The sequence below is a fragment of the Haemaphysalis longicornis genome, unplaced genomic scaffold (assembly GCF_048455015.1).
Source record: "Haemaphysalis longicornis isolate Haplotype H1 unplaced genomic scaffold, Haemaphysalis longicornis Haplotype H1 scaffold_6, whole genome shotgun sequence".
Taxonomy (NCBI): domain Eukaryota; kingdom Metazoa; phylum Arthropoda; class Arachnida; order Ixodida; family Ixodidae; genus Haemaphysalis; species Haemaphysalis longicornis.
Genome location: NW_027526407.1, coordinates 28,624,533 through 28,643,464, shown reverse-complemented (window position 1 = coordinate 28,643,464; position 18,932 = coordinate 28,624,533). Strand labels below are relative to the sequence as shown.

General features: G+C 49.4%; 1 protein-coding gene across 1 annotated transcript in view; it reads left to right on the top strand.

The window, feature by feature from the left end:
• The window catches only part of LOC144142389 (uncharacterized), a 462,336-nt gene that overhangs the window by 83,106 nt on the left and 360,298 nt on the right, over nt 1-18,932 (top strand). The window lies entirely within an intron of this gene.

Genomic DNA, 18,932 nt, shown 5'->3' with positions numbered 1-18,932 from the left:
CAGCTAACGACACTGACGGAACGCCGACGCACTTGTCTCCATTTTTACTAATGGGATACGCTTCTGTGATTTCCCGTACACGTTGATCCTCGTGTTCAGCAATTACCACAGCGTTCTGAAAGACAGGGACGCACCCACACTTCGCACAATGCTGAGCAACATGGGAACACTTGTCGCTTAGCAACGTGCGCTTGTGCTCCAAGAGTCGCAGGTTTAGGCAGCGGCCCGTGGGCCCTGCTGGCACGCTGCAAGGAACGAATGGCGACACGTGTTTGACCTCGCAGCGTGTATGCTTGGCGGCTCCTGATATCTTCTTGTCAACGGTGTTGCTCACTCGACTTGATTTGTTTGGCGCAGAGAACAATACGTTTACTCCGTACCTTCCCGCTACATTTTTTAATCCATGAGACAATTTTCTGTGTACATCGAGAACATAGAAGTTTTTCTTTTTTGAATTTCAGCTGACGGTTTTCTAGCGTCAGAGACCCACATTCCATTCATTTTTGAACTTTTCCTACCGCAAGACGCAAAACTTGCATCTTGCGGCCTCGACCTTTGCATTTGCGCACTAAAACTGTTATGATACTTACGCGCACAGGACTTTGCAAAAACGCTGCGGAGATAGGAGGCAGCTATGCCTGCCTTTACAATTTTAGAGTGCCCAGAGTTAAAGTTCAGTACAAGCTTTTGTGACCTAGGGCTATCCTCCAGCATGCATGATTAGCCTCAAGTATCATGCTTAACATCCAGAGACTGGATTTGGTTTTCTTTTGGCAGTTCAAACGTGAACTTAAGCCCTTGGCCGCACTCTTTGAAAACCTTCAGGACATCAGGCACCCTACTAACAACGTGACACGGTTGGATAACAATAAGGAAATCATCGACGTACCTAAGCACCAAGGTGTTTAGGTACGTCGATGATTTCCTTGGTGTTTAGGTACGTCGATTCGTTTTCGTGCTACCGAAAAGTGTACATCGGGCAAACGGGCCGCTGCCTAAACCTGCGACTTTTGGAACACAAGCGCACGTTGCAAGGCGACAAGTGTTCCCATGTTGCTCAGCATTGTGTGAAGTGTGGGTGCGTCCCTGTCTTTCAGGACGCTGCGGTTATTGCTGAACACAAGGAACAACGTGTACGGGAAATCACAGAAGCGCATTACATTAGTAAAAATGGAGACAAGTGCGTCAGCGTTCCTTCAGTGTCGTTAGCTGATGGTGAATTTGTGTTGCTGACTGGTCGCTGTGCGCATTAGTGCGGCCCTTGGCACGTGCATTTTGTCAGTGTTGTAATCTCGCTTGTCGAGGTGATAACGCCTGTCTTACTGTCTGGTCGCGGTGCGCATTGCGAGGTATTTGGCACGCTTTAATTGTGATGTAAACGCGGATGACAAGATATGAAGCCACGTGGCTCTTCATATGGAGTATATATATATATATATATATATATATATATATATATATATATATATGTGTGTGTGTGTGTTTCTAATAAAATTCACTTGAGAGTTCAGCGCTGTGTCATCGTCCATTCGTCTTTTGTCCCGTCCCTTTTGCACTGCTTGTTCGATGTGGTCACTATGAACCTACTAGACTTGCCATCCTTCTACAGCATATTGCCTTGCTCGTTCTGCGTCACATCCGGTCGCCTGCTTTCAGCCAATCAGGGCCCGCTCCAAGTGGACACTTTGAAACTGACGTATTCAGCCCCAGATCTTCGATCCGTGATATTTTCCCACTGCCTGCTAGATGCTTCCTTCTCGATCGCTTGTGCGCAGATGGCTCTGCGGCTGACACGGCGAACACCACGCCTGTTGCTGCTGCCGACAACGGTGACCGGCAGCGCTCCGGGCTGGCCGGGAGGCCGTCGCGCGTCGTCGTCTTGCTGGTCGCCCTGGCGGCCGTGTCTTTCATCCTCCTCTACATCCTTCGACTCAGCAGCCGTGCCCGGACGAAGGAGGTCGCGGACCGCAGCGCGAACGACACCGCCGGACACCATCACTGAGAGAAATCGCTGCATGCAGCGCACCTAGTGGCTTCCCATTTTCAGTAGTGGAACTAATCCAGCGCAGATCTCAACGAGAATGTCACAACTGTACACCATTGGTGACACGTTTTGTAGGTTAGAAAGACGCGACCCCGCGCCATCCACTATAATGCTAGCAAACACAGGAAGAAAAGAAAACGTCAATTAGGAATCACCCATGACCAGCATGTAGGGCTTGCGTTCTCTACTGTAGAATAAATTCGTTTCTGCCCTCTTCCGCTGAGTTTCTGGTTCGTTTTCTCAAGGATGTCGATTGTCCTGTGGACGAGTTGTGCGCTTAGTTCCTGGATAGGTAGATCACTGAAGAATTACTGGGTGTCAATTTCGAAAAACATTCATCGGGGCACTTAAGTTATTTTTGGGGAATGCGAAGGTGAAAGTCTAGATGAGCTTCTGTTGATCTGGCAGTCGTCGAACTTTATGTTGAACTTAGCGGTCGCGCCCGTCCCCGCTTGACCAGCCTTTTGGAAAGCGCCTTCCGAAGCTCGTTCCACACCCTGGCCATCGCCGTGACCATGCTGTGCGCCTTGTTAGTACCTTGACTTCTCAAAGCGGCCCGTATTGCACGTGCGGTGGCGGCCCGCCCTATTTTGGCACCGCTACAACTTACTGCGAGTGGTTGGCTGACCGATCCGCCCGCGTTCGCCTCGAGCCGCCTTTGGTAATCCGTAAAGCGTGCGTCGCACTGATCTCCACCAGAGTTGCTGGATGGCGCTTCGAGCTCTCCGGCGCACGGCCGCCGGAAGTGCGAGCGCTCGTCCCGGAAGTCGGGCCGTTCCAGCATAGCGCATGCTACGCATGGGTAAGGTGGCTAGAATGCACCTTAGCATGGGCTGGTTTCGCACGCATTCTGCCAAAAATGCCTGCTTGTTGCGCCGTCAACTGCACAAGCAGACCAGAGTAGTCGTCTGGGAAGACGTTCCTTTGGAAGTATTACAATATTATGGACGACGTGCGTGATACGCACCAAAACGCAAATGTCAAATCAGTGTCGTTTTTAAGCTGTGGTTCTTGTTAGGCAGATTCCCTCGCTCTAAGCCGGATTTATACCGGCGTTGGGTGGCAAACTTATACCCTAGTTACACGGCGAAAGTAACCGAAGTTAAGTTTAACCGTGGTTACTAAACTTTAACCGCGGATATCGCAAACTGCGGTTTTGGATGTTACACGCGAAATCGCAAGTTTGGTGACCGCAGTCACTTGATTATGATCGCAACAAAAATAAATTACCACACTTTTAACTTCACGATAAAAAACAAAAGAGAAGCAGGTGTAGACAAAAAGAAATATTGTTAAAGCATTCGCTTCTGACACAAACGCAACGTACTCGTGCGCGGCGAGAAGAGGGGCTTCCCCTACAGCTCGCAACCGGCTTGGTTTGCTTAGGTCTGTTCGGTGTTGGGAACTTTCAGCTTAGCATCGCGGCAGATTTGTGACCACCGCTATCTCTACAACTGCGAATTACAATTCATAGCACAATTTTTCACCGCACTAACATCCATTTTCTCGCATGCGGAAGTTCTTTTCCGCGATCAGATTGATTTCGAGGAGCGGCGATGCGATAAGCTGTTGCTGCCGTGGTCTGGGCCGGTTCGGGCCGCAGGCAGTGGCGTGCGGGCAGGCGCGCCGGCGTGTTTGCAGGCACGGCCGACGCGCGCGCCGATCGTTTCCAAGTGCTGAAAACGCTTCAAGATTGCCTGCTATATCCATTTTTGGCAGACGGCGCGCGGAATTTACAAATTTAGCACGGCTTTTGTCGTAGTTGATCGGGCGGATCGGGGAACGAGCCGCTGCTGACGGGCAGTCGCGCTGATTGCGAGAGCGATGCAAAGAACGCAAACGCGTCTTGGGGACAGCTTTGGGGCGCCCGCTATTTGAGAACCTTCGTCTCTTCCGAACGCCAGGTGATTTTTTTTTTTTTTCGCCTCCGCTGATGCGCCGTTACTTGCGTCCGAACTGACTTGTGCGATTTTGAGCAATGCGGCGGCGGAAACTGCGGTTAGCGTGACCGAATTGGGGCCAAGCTGCAGTTTGCGTTAACCATTGTTAGCGACGTAACCGCAGTTTCGTCTGTCGTGTAACGCAGCAAACTGCGGTTTTGTCTAACCGCGGTTCGCTTCCCAGCAAACCATAAAACATCTTGTGGATGTCCATTCAATGTACCTTCCCTGATATCCAATGTGCAGAGGATATCCGTGAACACCCACGTTATGTCCACAGGATATTCAGGCGATGTCCCTATTGCCTCGGAATAGACATCCACAAATACTTTCGTCTGGATATCCACAGGATGTCCTGAAAATTCATGGAAACTTTCTGTGGACATTTCACAGATATCCGGACGACATCATGTAATGTCCATTTGATGCCATGTTGAGGCATTCTCAGGACCTTATACTATTATTATATAACTATTTATATATTATTATTAGTGACATGAAACCATCCCCATTTTTTATTGCAAAGAAAAATGGTATTTATTTCAAAATCATTTCAATATGCACCAGATGAACCTTGCTGGAAGTCCAAGGCCTAGAAAACATTTAAAAAAAGCACCAGTTAAACGCTTGTTAAATGGCTATTATTGAAACAGCTGCTTACACCATCTGCCTTTTGAAAGAGTGACAGGTTAAAAGAAAATTGCAATCAACCGGGCGGGTCAAATACTTTACATACAAATTCACCATCAACAGGCGTGCATATATGAATCGTTTCTTAACTGTGCAGCTAAAATGAGACATGAGAAAAACACAGCAAAGATTTCAGCAAATAATGTGATTCAACTTGAAGCCGTGAAAACTTAAGCAGAGAATAAATTTTAAATGTAATAAACCCACAAAAGAAGAAACAGGCCGGAAAAGCAAAGGCAAATTTAGTCTCTAAAAAAATGCAAAAAAAGGCACGTGCTTGGATTCATGTTAACGTGTTCTGTAAATTTGCTTCTGAGAAGTTGGGCCACCAGTTGAAATCTTGCGTTTGATCCAGAAAGCTTGTTTCTTCAGCAGAAAGAGCGGCAGCAAACTTCGCAGCAGCGGCAGCAGAATATACATTTGAATAAAAGGAAAAGGAACGAAATGCTAGGTACCCTTCTTGGAATGGCAGAATCTGGAGAAAACGCTAGTAGTCCTGCAAGAAAATGTCGTATTTCTTGGTTAGCTTCAGCTTACTGCTGACATTATGATAGTTTCTTACCTGCTACTTGAGACGTTGATCAAGGCCTTGATGAAGTTTTTGTGATGTATTCACTGGCAGTCGATCTCAGAAGGAAAACTGGAAGAAAATACCAAGCAGTAATTTGGAGCCGCGAGTAGCATCACAATGGCAAAGAAGAAATACCTTGAACAGAGATTGATGGTAATTATTGAAGTAGAAGTATACGGCCGGGTCCTTGAAGTGAAGCCGATCGGTGATCTGAGAACCGTGTGGTGCAGCCGAAGACAGGAACCGAACACCATCCGAACACCAACCGTCGATTTCCCGTCTCTCGAGACGCGAATTCCTTCGAGCAGCTCAGTATGAGACAATTGTGGTCACAACAGCCGAGCAAAGAGCGAGTGAGCGACTGAAAAGCGCGGGAACTGCGGGAACCACGGGAACCCAGCTCCCCGTCGGAGAGGGCGAGAACGTTTTCCTCCGGTCCTCCTCCGCCGCCGCCGCCGCTGCTTTTGTCAGACGATACGCCAAGCAAGTACGGAGAGGCTGGGAGGGAGTATGCGGCGCGCTCGGGGGGATGGGGGGCGAATGCACGGCACTTGCTTCGCGCTCTCTCCGAGACCCCGGCATACAACCCCCCTCCTGCCCCCCCTCCTCGCCCTTTTCATAGCAAGTGGGAAAAAACGCGGCCGAGCTTTCTCGCCTGCCGCAGCCCAAAACGAAGAATCTAACGCCACGCGCGCGCCTTCCCCCCGAGCACAGCTTTTGAAGCTCCTTTCATGGCGGCCGAGCTCGTGTGGGCCATTCAAAATGCAAAAAGGAAAAGTGCGCCCGGGGCTGACGGCATCACATACCAGGCTATCGGAAACGTAGCCGAGAGGCAGCGCTCGCGCCACCTTGACTTTGCAACTTCTACTGGTCTTTCGGCACCCTGCCTGCTCAATTTGGCCTCCGACTTGTTTCTCCCATCCTAAAAAAGAACAAATCTCCCAAACTTTTCTCCTCTTCGTCCTATTTCACTCACGAGCGCTGCCTCCGAAATTCTCGAATCCATTGCGCTCGCACGCCTCGAATTACCATGGAGGAAAGAAAAGTTTTTCTTTCCTCCATTTTTCTTCCTTCATGCGAATTACCAGTATGCGCGAATCTGCAACTTGAACCCTGAGCAACAGACAGGTTTTTGCCGCCAGCACAGTGCCATCCCAGGTGAAAATATGTGTTTTTTTTTCTAGCTGGATTATTGAACCAGAAATTTTCTCCTACTAGAAATATTCTAGCAAGAAATAGCAGAATTTCTAACTATAAATTCAGTTTCTAGTTTATTTCTAGCTGGATTGAGATTTACTTCCAGCTAGCATATGTCAGTTAAGCGAAGAAAAAAAACCCGCAAGCTGGAAATAATCTTCTCTAGCTAAACTAAGAATTTTTCTAGGTAGAAGCTGTCGATTTCAGCTAGAATCTAATAACCGAGTCAGAAATGAAGCCGGAAGATATGATTTCTTGCTAGAAATGCGCTTTCCATTTTCACGGGGGATCGGATGGATTCAATTGCTGACCTTGTCTCTGCACTAGAAAACGCGAAGGCTACCAAAAACCGCGGCCTTTGTCGTCCTTCTGGACATTTGCAAAGCCTTCGACTGCTCACCCCACGAGGCTATTCACGATGCAGTAAAACGCTGCAAAATTACTCGGCAGTCACCCTCATCTCCTCCCCCGACGTTACAAGACTGGACGAGACACGCCACTCCATCGCGCAAGAACTAAACAAGCAACACCAAGACGGTGGGTTGCATCATGCAATGCACCTGCTCGCATCCAAAGCATCAAATTTGGGTGACAAGAGTCCTGCCTACTCAGTGGGCTCCATACTGGTTCCGCACTGCAGGCTGCGTACGAGTGCTCGTAGAAAATTAGAAATGAGAAAATCAACAGTCCCGCTTGTTCTTCATCCACATAAATCAAGCAGCCTAAAATATAGAATTCAATTCCCGAATCAAACAGAAAGACAACCAGATTTCGCTCAAATTCCAAATCAAATAACTACCCGCTCTTCATTTAAAATATCAGTTAGAAACAGGCCAGAAAATATCTCCAAGCTTAAGGAAAGACGGGGATGAGGGGTGATTTGAACTAAGACACACTTTGTGTGGCTGGGGCCCCATATGTACACTGCGCTATGAGTGCGAATTCTCAGTATGAGAAAAAATGTAAATTAGTGGACATCCTAGCAATATCGCATAATGATGTTATAATAACACACCTGCAGTGATATCGCACGGATGTCCGCAAGCAGATGATCTTGGGTGAAACATTGTATGGACATCACATGAATGTCCCAAAATGACATTGGATATTGTGACCATTTGTGGATATCCTATGGACTTTCGTGGTTTGCTGGGTTAAGCGTGGTTAACTGTGCCCGTGTAACCAGGGTATTAGGAAGGGACAAATGGGCTCCATCTCCAGGCAGCAGGCTCTGCAGTGACCACTTTACTGACAACTGTTTTGACAGAACGGGCGCACGAACTCGGCTACAGCCTGACGCCCTGCCCACGTTGTTTTCTTTCTAGCATAAATCCCTAGTATAAATTTCTAGCATAAATCCCGTTGGAGCTGCGTCGTCTCCTCTCAAACCACGACCCCAGTGACATTTTCGTTCTCCTTTGCAATTAAATTCTGCTTCATATTAACGTCGCATATTTCGGTATAGCATAAGTTGCGATCTGAACGCGACGTGTATAGCCAAAATGCAGTAAAGTGAGAACAAAATGCCAAAATGCGCCAATAGACCCTATGCGAAATTGCTTGGTGATCTAGCAACACTGATGTAAACGAGACCGTCAGCCATATTGGTACGGGCGCCGATCGGGAAGTCTCGTATTGTTTACTGTGGAAGAGCAGGTGACGGTAACGCGGTGTGGCTCAAACTGGACGGCGTTTTCCGGCTCCCGACCGCGGATTGTGGACGAAGGACTTGTCTGCGCTGCCGACTGTGTCCGAAGACTCATACCACTCGGGGTGCCGCGCCAAAGACCCATCCGAGCGGCAGCGGAGCAGGGCATGCCGCCTAGCCACCGAGGCGCATTGCTCGCCTTCATCGGTGCGGACAAACACGTGCGACTCGCAGTAAGTAAATCCTTCTTTGTTTTTTACTTGACGCGAGTTAACCGGTATGAGCATTTGTATGGCACTTTGTTCACCGTTGTTTACCATGCAAATGCGCAGCGGCGACCCTGTTGCAGTAACTCTGAAAGAGGAAATCGACAATCGCCAGACCATACCGCTAGTGGGTGGATTAGGTATTTTGAAATTCTGTACATCGAATTTACGGGATGATTTTTGGCGAAGATGTTTACGGAAAGGTTGCGGCCGTTTTCCGTGACGGTCGTCCGCCCGCGCGTTTGCCGCAAAGCAATCGTGCTTTCCGGCGAAGTCAACTACAAAAGCGCACATACGCCTTGAATTTTCTTTTTTTGTGTGTTTTCATTATTTATTGCGCATGTTCTGCTCAAAAATCTGTTTGCGTGTCTTTCTTCTCCTTTTTTGGCGGTGGGATGGTTGTGTTTGTTTCTAAAGCGCAATGTTTTTGGTGTGCACGAATAGATAATACAGTAAAACCTCGTTAGCTCGAACTCACTGAACTAGAAGATTTTTTTTTAATTCGATGGGTCATCGGTATAGCCCGAATGTTTACCTGTTTATCTCGAAAGATTCTGGAAGTGAGTTCCAGATAATCATATTATTGCTTGCTTAAGTTATGACGAACACGATTATGCGGGTACTGGTATCATTACCCACGCTGAGGTTTTTAAATGTTAAACTTCCTTCTCTTGAAAAATGCATTAACAAAGCATGCAGAGATACTTGCACGCTCGAACTTGACAAACAGTTTTGACATCATTGCTGTTTGAGGGGTAGATTATTGCCCTTGCAACAGTGTTAAGGAAGACACAAAATCTGGTCATTTTGAGTCTGTTCCTTGCGGCCACTTCTTTCTGCTCTGTCCCTTTACCATAAACTGTAGCGGACTAGTCCTGTTCTTCACTGAGTGTTATTTACTGATACTCTCTCTGTTCTTGCAGGTTGGGCCTCATCCATGTGCTCAGCAGCTGCTTTCGCTCCCAGAAGAAAAGTGGCCGGCCCTAAGTTGTGTGCCTCACCTTTGAGACGGACAGTGGGGCGATTGGGGAGGCATCGTGCGAGTGCCCGGCGGGTTGCAGTGGAGCATGGAGTTACATCCTGGCTGCTGTGCACCTACTCGCCCTCTTGCAAGCCGAAGGTTTTAAGAGGCGCCACCAAAGCTTGCGTGCACTGAGCTGCCACAACAGTGGGGACATCCAAGACAGCAGGGCATCAAGCCAGCGAGTGTCCAAAACATTGACTGGAGAAGCCGGCGATAAAATGGCCCCTCCCTTCCCTCGCCAATGCGTCTGTTCGATGCACGTCGAGTGCAGGAGCAATGCGAGCAGCAACAAAGTGCCGTGCAGGCGCTTGGGAGAAAACTTGGTAGCCTTGGGAATGAGTTTTTTGCCCCAGTTGTGATGGCATCCCGCTCCTCCCCCCCCCCTTCCCCCCCGCCAGTGACAGAAACAAGGACTGGCATAGCACCTGAAGGGTCACCTATGAGCTACCAGAAAGCATTCAGGAGCACGCAGAGCACGCAGAGGCTGGGCAACGTCGTGTTTACTAGACCGCGACATGCAGGGGTGCGCGAGTGCTTCTTTTTGTTCCATTTATATCCACAGTTTGCTATACTGCACGCGCTATAAATCAGCGAAGTAGTTTAATTTACTGGGATTTTCACTGTGGATACAAAAAACGCAAAAGCTCTCAAGCTGATGCGCGGCAGCCTGATGCAACTGTGGCCGTTTTCTTTTTGAATAAAACTTGAAAATTGTCTCAGCTACCTACATCAATGGCCACTATCATTACGTCGGAGGCATGCGTGCAGCGTGTGACAAACTAGAGGAGTGAGTGTGTATTTTAGTCGCAAAATATTCGACAGTAAATACATCGTTGCTGGAATGACAATGGGCACCAAGTTAACTTGACGTAACAACAAACCTTCCAGCCCGGAAAATCGGGAACCAAGTGCAAAAGCTCGAATTTTCCACCGTTAGATCATCATAAAAAAATTTCCCCGAGGGGAAGAATGTGAAAGTGCGAATGCAGGAGTTGAATTTGCGCGGTTCGGTAATGTTCGCGAAAGAGAGATCACACACACACACACAACTACAAAGAAAGAAAGATGCATTTATTCACAGACACCTATTTGTGTTGTCGTTGTACTTGATTGCTAGAGCAGATCTCAGCTTTGAAATTTCGTGTCAGTACTCCTTTAAGCGGGTGCATTAGCCCTTCTCACGCCCGATTCCTGGCCAATCCCCCACGTGGGTATGTGCCATGCATAGACACCTATTTGTGTTGTCGTTGTACTTGATTGCTAGAGCGGATCTCAGCTTTGAAATTTCGCGTCAGTACTCCTTTAAGCGGGTGCATTAGCCCTTCTCACGCCCGATTCCTGGCCAATCCCCCACGTGGGTATGTGCCATGTCAGCGGCCAGGCAGCGCGCGCCCATCTCCCCCCGTTGCCAAGGAAGACGAGGAGATTCCTGGCAAATCCCCCACGTGGGTATGTGCCATGTCAGCGGCCAGGCAGCGCGCGCCCATCTCCCCCCGTTGCCAAGGAAGACGAGGAGCGCGCGCACCCGCAGCTGTTGCTATGTGGACGGACGGCGGTCAACGGAATTCAGGGTCGCTTCATTCGCACTTAAAACAGCGTTCGCCACTTCTGCAACGACACGCGGCTAAATGCAACGTAAAGAAACCAACAACACACTCCCATGCCGTGCGCGCCCGCCACAGAGAAAATTTTTGACGGCGTAGTGCGGCAAGAAAAGTTTGTTTACAGCCCTAGGTAAGATAAAGGCTCGTGTAGGGGCTAAGCGGTACCATTTAACAATGAAATGAAGCGTGCGCAGAGCCACAGGGACGAGTAAAGAAACAGCCTAATTTTGGCAACGTGTGGTACTGTTTTCCCGGTCGAGCGCCGCTGTCAGTCTCGTGAATAGGCGCCGCACGCTCAGGCTTCATTTAGAATACAAAGGCTGGACAAGAGAACTCCAACGCAGCTGTATTTTTCATACGGACAGCGACTACGGAACCCCGCGCTTAGCGAACCACCGACAAATATTCGCTCCAAGCGCACCGCGCCCAGCGTGTCACAAAGGTTGCTCGCGCCGGCACAGTTCGCGTCACAAAGTTCGTTCAAAAGCGTGGAACTTCACGTACCTTTTCTCCATTTGAACCGGTAATTCTGCATTGCGTGCTCTGCGGCACGAAGCAATGCTCCGGCATTGTAGTCCATCACCAAGAGCGGTCAATGCCCGCCTTCTATGTTTTGCTAATTGGTTTCGGTTTCAAACGACCGTACCAAAATGGCGGACCTAGTTACCGGAGTCGACGTGAGATGGCGGGGCGCATTTTGCATAGGGTCTATTGGGACGCTTATCAGCGGTTGAAAAGCGTAGCAGACGCCTGACTTCCGGGACGAGCCGTTGAACTTCCGGTGGCCGTGCGCGCGCCCGGCAGGGGGGTAAAGCGAGCTCCGAGACCGTACGAATCTTGGGCGCTGACATGATACAATTCCCATGGTTGCCAGATCAATTGTATTCAGTTTTGTAAAGAGTTGTTCGTTAATTATTTAACTAAAACAAAGAACTGAAGCAAAACAGTTGCAAATAATTGTCTCAGTAATTAAAACTAGCTCTACAAAAAACTTTTAGTGTAATTAGGCTCTAATTTGCAAACAAAAAGTAAGTGCGTAGCTCAGTTTTCGTTTCGATTTCTTTAAGTGTGCTAGGAAGTGGCGAGGCCGTTGCGCCTGACTTGCGCAGTGTGTGCGTGTGCAGTATCCAGCTCAGATCTGCGTGCGTGCAAAACGCGTACAACTGATACAACTCGGATGCACGCGCTGAGCAAGTGCCTCCTCGGGCGCTTGCGAGGCTGTCATTCGTTTCTTCACGTTAAACACTTCAGGTGAAAATGCCCTACTGGTTTTCTTCTGGTTTCATCTGGTCCCACATGTGGGGCATCTGGTTTCAATTGGCCCCAGTTACTCGGTTACTGGTTTCAACTGGTCCCAGTTGCCAGTGTTCTGGTTTGCTACTGGTTTCATTTGGTCCCAGTTACCGTGTATCTGGGTTTGAACTGGTCCCAGTTGTCAGTGGCCTGGTGTGCTACTGGTTCCATCTGGTCCCAGTTTCTGGACAACTAATTCAAACTGGTCCCAGTTGCAAATGGCCTGATACACATCTGGTTTCATCTGGGCCCAGTTACCAGGAATACTGTTTCAAGTTTGGTCCCAGTTGCAACAGTCTGGTGTGCTAGTGGTTTCATGTGGTCTCAATTGGGACCACATCAAACTGGTTTCAACTGGTCCCAGGTGATAGGTTATTGTTTTAAATTGAAGTTACACGTCATGTAAATTTTTGTATTTGGGATAAAATATAGTTCCAGTTGCAGTTACGTCCGGGTTATTGTTGAGAACTCTGCTAATAAAACAGTGTTTGGGCCCTCATTCTCAAGCAACTATAACTTTTACCTTTTATGGCGATGTCTCTTAACCAACATGCTTTTTTTACAAGGATATATATATGTACCCTACCTATTGCCCCTGAACTGACGCCAGAACAGCGATTCCGATCTGACCTTGACTACCGCAAGGTCACTACAGGCTACGGAATGGCATCCAGCGATTGTTCCCGTTAAAAGAGAAATAAAAGGAACTTTTATAATTGTTCGGTTCCAGTTGTTTTATTCATGGAACTTCTTACAGCTCTCCGTGCTTCGAACTTTCGCGCAAACGTTCGTGAAGGTAGAACGAAAAAATAGGTAACGAAATGCGGTTTCTTTTTTAATCAATCACAATAAGTCAACAAGTCAATGTTCTCTCCTCGCGCGCTCTGTGCGGCAAATTACTGCCATTCAATACTGCCCATTCAGTCCCGCAAGCTTTCCCTTTGAAGTGGTGAAATATAGACGGAAAGGAAAACGGGACACGCCGCTGACTGTATTTCGCATACTCCCTTGGCATGCATTCTCCCACTCCGTTGGCCTGCGATCGACCGCGCTCTTTCGTTTCTGAGCTTCAAAGGGCCGCGACTCACCAGCAATATCAGCGTTGGCCCATGCGATAACGTTTTTCTTTTTTTGTGTGTGTCAACAAAGGTTTTACATTCAGCTACAAAGCCACAGTTCTTCAGTTCACTTCGTTTGAAAAGCATTGAGCGACTCGCAAAATGTCACAGAATGGCAAACAAAGCAGCACAGCGCAAAAATATACGGAGATCATGACGGAGATTCATTTTTTTTGTGCGCCCCAGTACGGATCAGCTGATTCCTTGACGTCCTCGCGCATGCGATCAGTCGCATTCGAGCTTACGCGCAAGTGTTGTGTGAGCGTTGCCACACCTTGCTCAAATAGTCTCAGTACATAAGTCACACGCTAAACCGAAAACACGTCGGTTACCTACCCACAGGAGATAAACTACGCAGTGCTGCCCAGTATCTATAAACGTTGGTGCTGCCTACACAAAATCCATGGAGGAAGAAAAAGTTAGGAGACGGCGCCGCCGGAGAAACGTGAAGCCTATACATAAAAAGTAAAATCGAAGTCGGCCCACGCGTCACTGCACCACGTGACCCCACTGCACCGCCTCTGTATGGGCCGCCGCGCTCTTCAATTTCGTCTGCTCGAAACTGCTCTGCGGCCCGTTGTCGCGAAGCCTGCTATATGTTGGTTTTTTTTCCCACGGCTTTTGTCTTCCGCACGTACGCGGCACTCCTGCCCGCACACGGGCATGAGATCGCCGAGCAGACAAATGCAGGAAGGACGGGGAACAGCTACCGCCAACGAAACACGAGAGATGCCCCGGAGTCGGAGACCGCCGCCGCCGCCGGCCCACCCGACCTTGGAGGGCCGACTGCGGCGGCTTGAGAAAGGGAAACGGCGGAGGGAGCGGCTTCAACGGACCTGGGCTTGCGAAGGCTAGCTGCGTGACGTCATGCCGTCTCCTAACTTTTTTTTCCTCCATGACAAAATCCGCCTGGCCAGCGGTCCGCCATGTTACAATTAATCCCGGCATGCTTCGCTAGCCGGACGCGGAAACGCCACAGTAGCCCGTTGCCAGATTACAACCCATCGCTTTCGCCGTTTTTAGTAAGCAAAAACTCAGCTGGCAACCTTCAAATCGTTGTATCATGTTTGCCATTGTGTGTCGTACGGTTCCAATGCATTGGCTCAGCGGCGCGCTTTCCCTCTAGAGTCAGTATATTATCTCTATGGCGCCCGGCTGATGATGATGATGATGATGATGATATTGCGGTTGTACCCTTTGCAGCGGGCGGGTGAGAGGTCTCGACCCTAACCAAAAACAAAACAAAAAAAAAAAAAAAAAAAAACACAAAAAAATTAACACTACGCACGCACTCTATATACAAGAGCTCAGGGCCCGCGAAGGCCCAGTGGCCGAAGAACCCAAACCCACCGTCCGAGTCCTACGCCACACTACGACCCATACTACTGTGCGCCAAGGGTCGCCCTCTTCCACATTTCAAGGCGGCACTTTGTCCGCGCCACAGCGCGCATGTCCACTGAGCCACCCTCCTCAAACCCAAGAGCAACATGCAGAGGAGTGTTGCCATCGCTCCCCACGCCCTTGCGGTCTGGTCCAAGCTGATCACACTGGAGGACCACATGTTCCATCGTTTCCTCCTCATGCACACACGCACGACACAGGACATCCTCCACTGAATCGTCCAGCCTCTTCTGTCGAACTCGCGTACGAAGTGCCCCCGCTCGAGCCTCAAAAAGGAGCGTGCTGCCCAGGCTGTTGTCATACAGCCGGACCGAGCTGATCGCACGTTTGTGGGCTGTGTAGAGGGCCAAAGAAGATTTTTCGGAGCAGCTACGGCGCCACTCCTCCTCTTCTGCCGCACAAACTCGCAGCCGCACTTCTCGTGTCCACAAGGTTGCCGAGTTCGCCTCGACAGGCTTTCGGGAGAGTCCATACTTTTGTTCCAGCCTGTACATTCGACGTGTCCACTTGGTGCGCAGGCACGTCGCCGACAGGTACTCGAAGACTCGGCGCGCCCAGCGTTCACGGCTCATAAAAAGCAGGCGGCCCTTATAGACAAGCTTGCTGGAAGCTTCCCTCGCTTCAAACGAGGACCACCCCACATCGCCCTGCACAGCTTCGTTGGCTACGGTGCCATGACAGCCGACTGCCGTGCGGCCCACCTCACGCTGGCGTCGCTCCAGCCATTCCCTAGTCTCCGATGACAGGCAGACCACAGCGTTGGCAAACGTCAGGGCTGGTACATGGACGAGCTTCCACAACTCGCGTACCATAGCGAAGCGGTTGCAGCCCCACAGCACCCGGCGTCTGAGGATCCCTTGGGCTCTCAGTGCTGATTGCCGGAGCTTCTCCTCCTGCTCACTGTACAGGTTCTCGTCCATTCCCAGCCACACACCCAGGTACTTGTATGATGCTTGAGTGGCGAGGGGTTTTCCGGCCAGTGAGAGCGTACTGTTTGCATTTTGACCACCAGCAAGGCGGACAACTGCAGTCTTCTTGGTGTTGAACCGTAGGCCCAGCTTTGTGACCTCGGCATGGCAGATGTCCAGCAGCACTTGGAGCTCTGATGAGCTTTCTGCCATAACGACCAAGTCATCTGCGAAGGCCAGACCCGGAAGTCTGCAGCTGTCATCTATGCCCCTGGTGCTAAATCTTAGGCCAAAGCCTAAGCCTGATTTTAGCAGCTCCCGCTCAATGTCAGCTGCATACAATATGTACAGCAGTGGTGAAAGTGGACACCCCTGCCGGAGTCCCTTGGCCACTGGAATCCGTGCAGACTGCACGCCACCAAACTTCACCACCACTGAATTTCCCTCGTACAGGCGTTGTATGGTGTCCAGTATGGCCCCTGGGATACCCATACGTGCCAGACGCTTGAAGAGAAGGGCATGGGGTACCGAGTCGTATGCTTTCTCCACATCTAAGAAGCAACACAGCAGGGAGCGTCCTTCCTTCCTGGCTATTTCTGTACACTGAGTGAGCACAAACAAGTTGTCGTCCAGTCTGCGCCCCCGACGAAATCCGTTCTGCAACTCTGTCAGGAGGTTGTGTGCCTCGACCCACCCGCTCAGCCAGTCCTTAAGGATGCTCGCGAACATGCGGTACACAACACTAGTGACGGTGAGTGGCCGATGGTCGCCCAGGTGTGCAGGGTTGCCACCCTGCACACCTGGGCCGCGACACCTGCGCCGCGACACCTGGGCCGCGACACCTGCACACCTGCGCCGCGACAGCGGCGAAGCGCCATCCAGCAATAAGTGGAGATCAACACCAAGCTTGTAGCTGCTCCTGTTGCATAGCCTCTTATATTCGCATGCCTGCTCAATCAAGTTGTTTTGCATGCGCGTCCTCCATGACGAGTCTTTTTTTATATCTATAGTTGGCAATAATGCCGCTGGGGGCGCCAACTTCCTTAATGCAAACCTTTTCATAAGCTAGTAAACGTTGTACCCAAAAACAAAAAAAGACAATTTTTCTCATACTGTCATTTGTTTGCGTGCTTCTGTCATTACCAAACTTTCTTTTTAGCTTGCAATTTTTTTTTAATGCTGGCATTTTTTTATGCGTTCATCTCGGACTGTCCGTTCGCAGGCCTCGGACAGCCCCTGCGCATGTTTCTGCAACAAAATGACCATTTTTAAGCTCCGTTCGATTCACCCTGCACCTCATGATTCAGTTCACAGCAGCGCAAAGCCGATTCCGCTGTGGTTCCGCACTTTTTTCGTCTGCTTCTGCACCTCCTCGACAGTCGGCTGGCAGTACAGGCAAAGCCATGAACTGGGGCGGTATTCTCGAGTTTTGTCCCTTTTGCGTCCCTTTCAAAAGTGTCCCTTTTGGCGAGCCCTGATTGGCTTAAAGCAAACAACCGGAAGTGACGTAACGCAAGCGCGGCAAACCTTCTGCCAACCTTCCTCCATGCTGCTAACGTCCACTTCTTAACCGGAAGTACGTCACGATGAAAGCGACGCAAAAGGGACGTTTTCAAAAGGGACAGTTACGAGAATACCGCCCCTGGTCTCTCACCTATCGGCACCATCGGCACCACCAGTGAAACGACGGGCGCGGTTCAGCTGCAGTGCAGTAACGAACGGCGAAGTGCTGCACCGCCTGAACTGGTTCACGTGGTACAGGTGAAACGAAGGCTTGTTTAGGTTTTACTTTGCTGCGGCCACCTTCGACCGTAGTTTTAGTACACTTGGTAAGAAACGCTATGTTTTCGACGTGCCGCCCTTGGGCAGTCCTCTGCATAGTTCCATACTAAAGGTCTCTTCGTGTTCAGAACTAGTTCAGCAGGTTCAGCGCAGGCGCCGCCACTGCAGAGCAGGTCCTGCACTTTTGTCCTCTGCTTCTACCTCCTCCCTGGGAAGTGCAGGGAAAGTCTCGTGAACTCATCCTGCACTCTCTGTCTCTGCACCGTCGGTAAATCGAAGAGGCGAGTGCTGCACTACCTGAATGAGTGCAGCGAGTGCAGCCAAATTGAAGACGCCTACGATTTGATAACCACAGTTACCAGAGTTTGACAGGCAGCAATTTTTTTTTCATATTTTGCCACACAACCAATCTCCTTCTGACATGGCTGGAGTTCCACTTGTGATATTGAAGAAATTTTTGCAGGCCAGCTGAAACGTGTGCACCAGATATCCTGAACGTACCACCTATTTAGTCAGAACTACACAACTGCACTGCATATGTAATTTGTAAAATCTGGAGTTCTGACGTTCAGCAAAAATCGACCTTCCTGTGTGCAGCCTTCATCAGAACACCCGATATCACAGGAAAGCTTAAAGGGGCCATGAAGACAAAATACAAGTTTGTTTTATTTGAAATATTTTGTTTTATAGTGCCCCAGCGCTTGTCCAAATGCAAACGATGTTTTATTCACTGAGAAATTAATCAATTTAAGTTAGAATTTTCATTTTCCCGCTAAATCGTGTGTTTTCGTGGTCTGCAATGACATCACTGGAACCGACCGCCCTGCAGCCAATTGCGAAGCTTTGTTTGCCGTTAGTGAACCTAGATGGTGCCACCATACCGCGGCAAGCCGTGTCCTGCCTTTAGGTTGTTTTTGACCGTATTTAAACCAGGCCTGTTTTAGTTCAAGGAGAAAATATTCGTTTCGTGAAACAGCGCTTGTTCAACAAGTATAGTCACGTAAGACACCGTTGCTCGAGTCAATCGGCCAGTGTTGTCTGAGACAACCCCAAAGCCACGGGGCTTTGGGTTTCGTAGTCTTGTGCAGCTAAACCAAGCACAGTGCACGCAGTATGAACAGCAGTATGCATCGGTACTGCTATGTTTATGCGTGCTTTCGTAACTTCTACTGTTTGTGCCACCATTCTTACTGCTATAAAAAGAATGCGCCCTAAATTTAAGCGCAAATAGCTCGTTCGGCAAGCTTATAAGCTCTGAATTTCCGTTTGCTTTCGCCGGCCTCCGCCAATCGTAGATCTGGCACATAGACATCATAGGTTCTGTTGCGGGAAATGAGCTAGTGGGTCACATAGCCATTCCCTTTTTTCCTAATTATATAGATTATTTGAGCAAAGTTTATGTTAAAAGTGGTGTCAGTACGATTCTAACGAGGCAATATTTTGAAT